Source organism: Stenella coeruleoalba, assembly GCF_951394435.1.
Source record: "Stenella coeruleoalba genome assembly, chromosome: 5".
Classification (NCBI taxonomy): Eukaryota; Metazoa; Chordata; class Mammalia; order Artiodactyla; family Delphinidae; genus Stenella; species Stenella coeruleoalba.
In genome coordinates this window covers 28,580,356-28,587,649 of record NC_137150.1, presented here as the reverse complement: position 1 = coordinate 28,587,649, position 7,294 = coordinate 28,580,356, and positions in this window count along the sequence as shown.

Sequence of the window (7,294 nt, the reverse complement as noted above, 5' to 3'; positions counted from 1 at the left end):
AGCAACTTTTACTATAATAAATGCTATAAAATAAAATTGGTGCTGCTTGATTTGTGTTTCTTAAAATGGATGTCTTTGTATATTTTTAACCTGTGCAGATAGATTGTCTAGTTTAAAGCAATTGGTATACAATGATATTATTAGTTTAACTGAAATGAGAAACATTTTCTATCTGGAAACAATGTTGAGATGTCAAAGAGTGTCACGTAAGAATTTAATTAAAAATAGGCTTCTGAAAAAAAAAAGTTTTCTGAAAATCCAATTGTTTAATCAGCATGATCAGGACAAAAAAAAAAAAGGAAGAAGCAAACTTCTTTACACCAGATAGCATCAGTTGCATTGTCAGGCAGTGTTTAGAAAGTCAGAGTTGCACACCTGTGTGGAGGTAGCTAGCACCAGTGTTAGCGCTTTGTGACTAAAGCAGACCCACCCAGGCAGATTCACAGAGATGCCGCCTCAGTACGGGAAGTGGTCCAGATTGTGTCAGTACTCGTTTCTGAAGGTCTTTCAGGGCAGGACCTGGTTTAATAGTAGAGCCTTTTATCGGGGTATTTCATGTCCATTATCACATGGGGATCCTCCATAAGAGGGAGAATTCTCCATTTTCTAGACTTGCTCTGTCCACTAGGGTAGCCATTAGTCATGTAGCTATTTAAGTTAAATTAACTAAAATGAAACAATTAAAAATTCCTCTATCACACTAGCCACATTTCAGGTCCTCAGCAGTCACATGAGGCTAGCAGTCACCACATTGGACAGTGCAGATACAGAACATTTCTATCATCATACCAAGTCTGATTGGACAGCACTGGCCTGGAGACATTGTCTCAAGCTTAGTGAGCTGTTCTGTACTGGAACAGGCAGGATTTAGACCCAGGTTTTTCTGACGCTAAAACCTATGTGCTGTACTACCTTCTCCCTGCCGCTCACGTATTTCTAAGAGATTTGGGGCAGAACAGAGGCACAACCACGCTCTAACATCAGGCACGAGGAACTGAGGGGCAGGACAGCAGCGAGGGAACGTGGCTCAGACAGGCGGGGCCCCCGCAGGCAACATGCGTGGTGGCAGAGCATATTAAAATTAGCCTGTGAGTTACCTACTCTGACATTTGTTTTATTTGAAGTCTTACGACTGGAAGGTTAGCATACCACATGTATAGAAATCATCCCCCTGCTCTCCCCATGCCACCCCCCCAGCCTTCCTTCACTGCCACTGGAAGATTAGGACATGAATGAACTAAGAGGGACTCTTCTGAGGCTTAAACTCATTTTGGGGTTTGCTTTCAAGTGTTTGGGTGTGGTCGTTTTCACTTTCCTTGAATAAAGGACGTTATTTATTTATTTATTTATTTAATTTATTTAATGGCTGTGTTGGGTCTTCGTTGCTGTGAGCGGGCTTTCTCTAGTTGCAGCAAACAGGGGCTACTCTTCGTTGCGGTGCGCGGGCTTCTCATTGCAGTGGCTTCTCATTGTGGAGCACGGGCTCTAGGCATGTGGTCTTCAGCAGTTGAGGCATACGGGCTCAGTTGTGGCTCGCGGGCTCTAGAGCACAGGCTCAGTAGTTGTGGCGCATGGGCTTAGTTGCTCCACGGCATGTGGGATCTTCCCAGACCAGGGCTCGAACCCATATCTCCTGCATTGGCAGGCGGATTCTTAACCGCTGCACCACCAGGGAAGCCCCTAAAGGGCGACTTTTAATGGCCATATTTTATCTGGTACAAAAAATGTTTTGTGCCATGTCCAAAAGCAAAGCAATTATTTTTAGGCACTTTGTTTTGAACTCCAGCTATTAGCAGTCAGAACTGTACTTTGCAGTGTGTTATTATGTTCCTCAGCAAACACATGGGGATACAGTTTGATTCAGTCTTTTGGAGACCAAACCTTGAGAATGTAGTTTGCCTTTGACTTGGTGAACCCATGTTTTTTGTTTTGTTAATTTAAAGCAGCTTGGGGGAATTCCCTGGCAGTCCAGTGGTTAAGACTCAGCGCTTTCACTGCCGAGGGCCTGGGTTCAATCCCTGGTCGGGGAATTAAGATCCCACAAGCCTTGCGGTGCAGCCAAACAAACAAACAAACAAAAAACCCAGCAGGGTCACGAGGAAGGTGTACAGCCTGGGTTTGAAGTTCGGCACCAAAGGTTAAGTTCTTCAGCCTCTGTTTCTCCAACCTAAAAAATAAGGCTATTTGTTTTGTTGTTTTGCTTAATGAGATATTTTAAATGTAGAAAAAATAGAAAATAATAAAACAAACACTTGTATTATTTAACTGGGTTTACCTATCATCCAGTTTAATAAGTAAAGCATTAAAATACAACTGAAGAGCCATATACCCTTGCTATTCCCATACCCCTCCCTTGCCAAAGTAATCACTATCGTGAACTTGACGTTTACCATTCCCATGCAAGTCTATATTAACTGTGTAGGTATATATCCCTAAAAAAATACAGTATTACTTAAAATTTTAAATGTTATGTTCTATGAATCCTTCCTGCAACTTGCTTTTTTTCCATTCAGTACTGATTTTGAGATTGATCTAGGTTGGTACACGTAACTCCAGTTCCTTTTAACTCTTGCATTCAACCATATGAATTTAGCCATCCACTCGCCTCAGTAGTTTTCAGATGATCATTATACCATCAAAGCTCTAATGACCATCTTTGTGTCTCTGTGTGTCCCTTGAGAATATGCTCCAGTTTCTCTAGGGCTTTGCTGTTTAAAGTGTGTCCCTGGACCAGCAGCAATGACATCACCTAGGAGTTTGTTAGAAATTAAGAATCTCAGATCTTTCCAGCCTACCGAATCAGAATCTGGGTTTTAATAAGATCCCATGGTGATTTGTATGTACATCAAGGATTGAGAAGCACTGCTTTAGGTATGCTAAGTAGAATTGCTGAATGAAAGAGTAGTGTAAATCATATTAAAGATTTGCCAAATTGCTCTCAAAGGTGGTTGTACCATTATAAACTTTGACCAGCAGCTTTTTTTTTTTTTTTTTTTTTTTGCGGTACGCGGGCCTCTCACTGCTGTGGCCTCTCCCGTTGCCGGACGTGCAGGCTCAGCGGCCATGGCTCACGAGCCCAGCCGCTCCGCGGCATGTGGGATCTTCCCGGACCAGGGCACGAACCCACGTCCCCTGCATCGGCAGGCAGACTCTCAACCACTGCGCCACCAGGGAAGCCCTGACCAGCAGAATTCTTTACCTCGAATCTTCAAAGCTTGATACTGTCAGGATTTCAGAGTTTTGCCAATCCAATCGTTTTTTTAAAAATGGTGTCATGGGAATTCCCTGGTGGTCCAGTGGTTAGGACTCCACGCTTTCACTGCCAAGGGTGCGGGTTCAATCCCCGGTCAGGGAACTAAGATCCTGAAAGCTGTGGGATGCGGCCTAAATAAATAAATAAATAAAATGGTGTATCTTTTGAATTTTCTCTGACTACTAGTTGAGTGTCTTACATGTTTATTGGCCATTCAGGCTTCCTTTTCCAAGAATTACCTTTTCATTTCTTTTACCTATTTTTCTGTTGTCTTCATTCTCTAATAGATATGTAGTCCTTTGACTGTAGTCTTTCCCTCGAAGCAGTACAAAATGTGCAGTAGATCAGCAAGTATCCCAGTCATCCCTTCCATTTCACACAATACATCCTCTAACAAGCTCTGAGGGCAGGGACAGCATTCTGCTGTATCCCCCAGGACCTAACACGCCCCTCACAGATGGCGGGCAGGGAGATTTGTATTACTGCAGCTCAGAGGAGAGGTCTGGGATGGAGATAAACCTGTGAGCATCATTAACATATACAGGAGATTTCATGCAATGGAAATGAATAACATCAACTAGGAAGGTTGTAGAGAGAGAAAAAAAGAAGGGACGGTTAAACCCTGAAGGGCTACAGCATTTAGGCAAGGGAGATCTTCATTAGGTAAGAAAATCCTGAAGCTATCAAACAACAACCTATTTGATTATCTAGAAGTTTAAAAGTTGTATGGTAAAAGATACCATAAGCAAAGTCAATAAACAAACAATAGATATGGGGAAGACACTTATAATGTAGATGACAAGGTCCAACATATATGTAAAGAGCTTTTAAAAATTGATAAGAAAAGTCAGGCTAATTGTAAAATGGATAAAGGATGTTAATAGCCTATTTACAGAAAAGGAAATCCAAATAGCCAACAAATATATCTTTTAAATGCTCAAATTAATTTATAGCTGGGGTATTATTTTAACAATGAAAACAGCAAAAAATATTTAAAAGAGCAATGACATATTACTGACTGAGATATGGAAGAAAGGGTACCCCTTCACACTTTGGTGATGAAAATAAGTAAGTTCTTAGGAAAGCAATTTATTAAATTGAAAGTTCCATTTATATAAAACTCAAAAACAGGCAGAAACTAATATATAGTCTTAGAAGTCCACATAATGCTCACTTTAGGGTGTAGTTAGTAACTAGGAGCACGAGAGAAATTTCTGGGATAAAGGTAATTTTTGTTGTGAATGCCGTTTACAAAGATGTATTCACTTTGTGAAAATTAATGAAGATATATACCAATATGATTTTTACCTTTCTGTCTGTATGTTATGTTCTGTATGAATGCTTACATTTCAGTAAAGATTTTAAAGCGTACTTATAAAGTTTTTAAAAACACAACTCACACACACACACACCCCTCTCACACACCCTTCTCTTTGAGAATCTATCCCATAAAAACAAAGCCTTCAGTATCAGCATAAGGATATTTTTACAAGGATGTTTACTGCAGCATTGTGCATAGTGGGGGGAAAAAACTGGAAATTGTGAATGCTTATCTACAGAGAAATAATTGAATAAATTATTATACACCATTAACTACAATTCAGCCATTTAGAAGAATGAACTGGAGAGCTTTCCTTAAAGTATTTTTGAATAAAAACACAGTAGGGCTTCCCTTGTGGCGCAGTGGTTGAGAGTCCGCCTGCCGATGCAGGGGACGCGGGTTCATGCCCCGGTCTGGGAGGATCCCGCATGCTGCGGAGCGGCTGGGCCCGTGATCCATGGCCACTGGGCCTGCGCGTCCGGAGCCTGTGCTCCGCAACGGGAGAGGCCACAGCGGTGAGAGGCCCGCGTACCGCAAAAAAAAAAAAAAAAAAAAAAAATACAGTAAACCAAAATAAAAGCAAGTTGCAGAAAAGTGGGCATAATATAGTCCAATTGTGTAAAAAAAAAGAAAAAGAAAAATAGACACCTTGTATAATGTGTGTGTATATATCTTTTTCTGTATATGATTATACAAGCATGGAGAGAAATATGAAAGGTTAGAAACAGGTGACATGAGCTACCTAACGGGGATAGAGAATGAGGCTGACAGTGGGGTGGGGATAACCAAACAAAATTCAATAAAAAAAAATAAGATTTCAATTTTAAAAAAGAAAGCATTTATGATCACATTTATGCATCTGTTAAAAAATTTTTGTAAGAAATGTACAAAGGAAAAACAGATTGTATAGAAGAGAAAGTGTTAGAAAAACAGACTGAGGAATGTTTTGAGACAGTGGAAAATCTTAAGGTGTACAAAGTATTACAAAACAGGAATAGTTAACTATGTCAAATTGCTGCTGAGAAGATGAGAAGCATGAGAACTGAAAAGTGTCCATTTGATTTGGCAACATCAAGGATGCTGGTGAAAAAATTAATAAACTCGGTCTCAGTGAAACGAGGAAGAAGCCATATGAAAGTGGATGAAGAGTTAGTAGAGAAAGGAGTAAAGGTGGACAAGGTAATGCTGACAAATCTCTTGCCAACAACTGAAAAATTGGTCAAAATATAAAACATATCTTCTTGAAGGCACCAGAAAGCAAAAGAGGCAGTGATGAATTTCTATGCCAAGCTGCAGGAGGAAACAGAAACCAGAGTAGTAATCCAGGCGTTTGGATTACTAGCAATCCTGGGAATGTTTACTGATTCCGCAACAGGAGGTCAGGCATCTAAACAGCACTTTGGACAGCCTTGCAGGGTTAGGGAGATGAATGTGGGGTCCAGGAATGCCAATGTTGGGGGACTCTAGCAAAACTCCCACATTCTGGGCTGGGACCCAAAAGACCATAACTTAAGAAATAAGAGGAACTTCCCTGGTGGTCCTGTGGTTAAGAATCCACCTTCCAGTGTGGGGGACACGGGTTTGATCCCTGGTCGGGGAACTGAGATCCCACATGCCGTTGGGCAACTAAGCCCATGCGCTGCAACTACTGAGCACACAGGCCACAACTAGATAGCCTGCATGTCACAGCGGAGGATCCTGCATGCTGCAACAAAGATCCTAACGAAGATCCCGCGTGCTGCAACTAAGACCTGATGCAGCCATAAATAAATAAATAAATAAATATTTAAAAAAAAAGAATAAAGAGTTGATCTGTTCTTGAAATAAGAGTTACCTTGGATGTGAGTATACAGCATAAATAAATAAATGAGCAAACAAGGCAGGGCAACATGAATGGGCATCAACAGAAATAACCAACAATAGAAAGAGGCCCACAGGGTCTGCAGATTAAGAATTCATTAGATGTAAAGCTTAACATAATTATGTTTAAAATGTTCAGGGTAATGAAAAGACAACTCTGAGAATTTCACAGAGAACAGAAAAATATAAAAAGACACAGCAGAATTTAAAAAGAACCAAATAGAAACTGTAGAACTGAAAAACGCAATAATGAAATTAATAACTCAAAATCAGAGAAATAATAAACTGGGAAATAGGTGAAAAGAAAATAGGAGAAAAATACAAAGAGATTATAGAGAAAGGAGTAATTAAAGTATAGACTACATAATTAAAGGTCAAATACATGTAAATGGAGTTCCAAAAGGACAGAGAATTATGCAAAAGCAGATTTGAAGCGAATTTTCCAAATGATGAAAGGTAGCAAGCTATAGATTCAAGATCTGCAGACACCAAGCAGGAAGAATAGAAAGAAAACCAGCCCTCAGTATATCATAGGAAAACTGCTAATAACAAAAGACAAACAAAATCTTTAAAAGTGGCTAGTAGAAAATAAATACACATTAAAATACTGTTAACTTTTTTGTGTGTGAGTGTGGTACGCGGGCCTCTCACTGTTGTGGCCTCTCCCGTTGCGGAGCACAGGCTCCGGACGCGCAGGCTCAGCGGCCATGGCTCACGGGCCCAGCCGCTCCGCGGCATGTGGGATTTTCCCGGACCGGGGCACGAACCCGTGTCCCCTGCATCGGCAGGCGGACTCTCAACCACTGCGCCACCAGGGAAGCCCAATACTGTTAACTTTATAAAAGAAATGATATAAACAA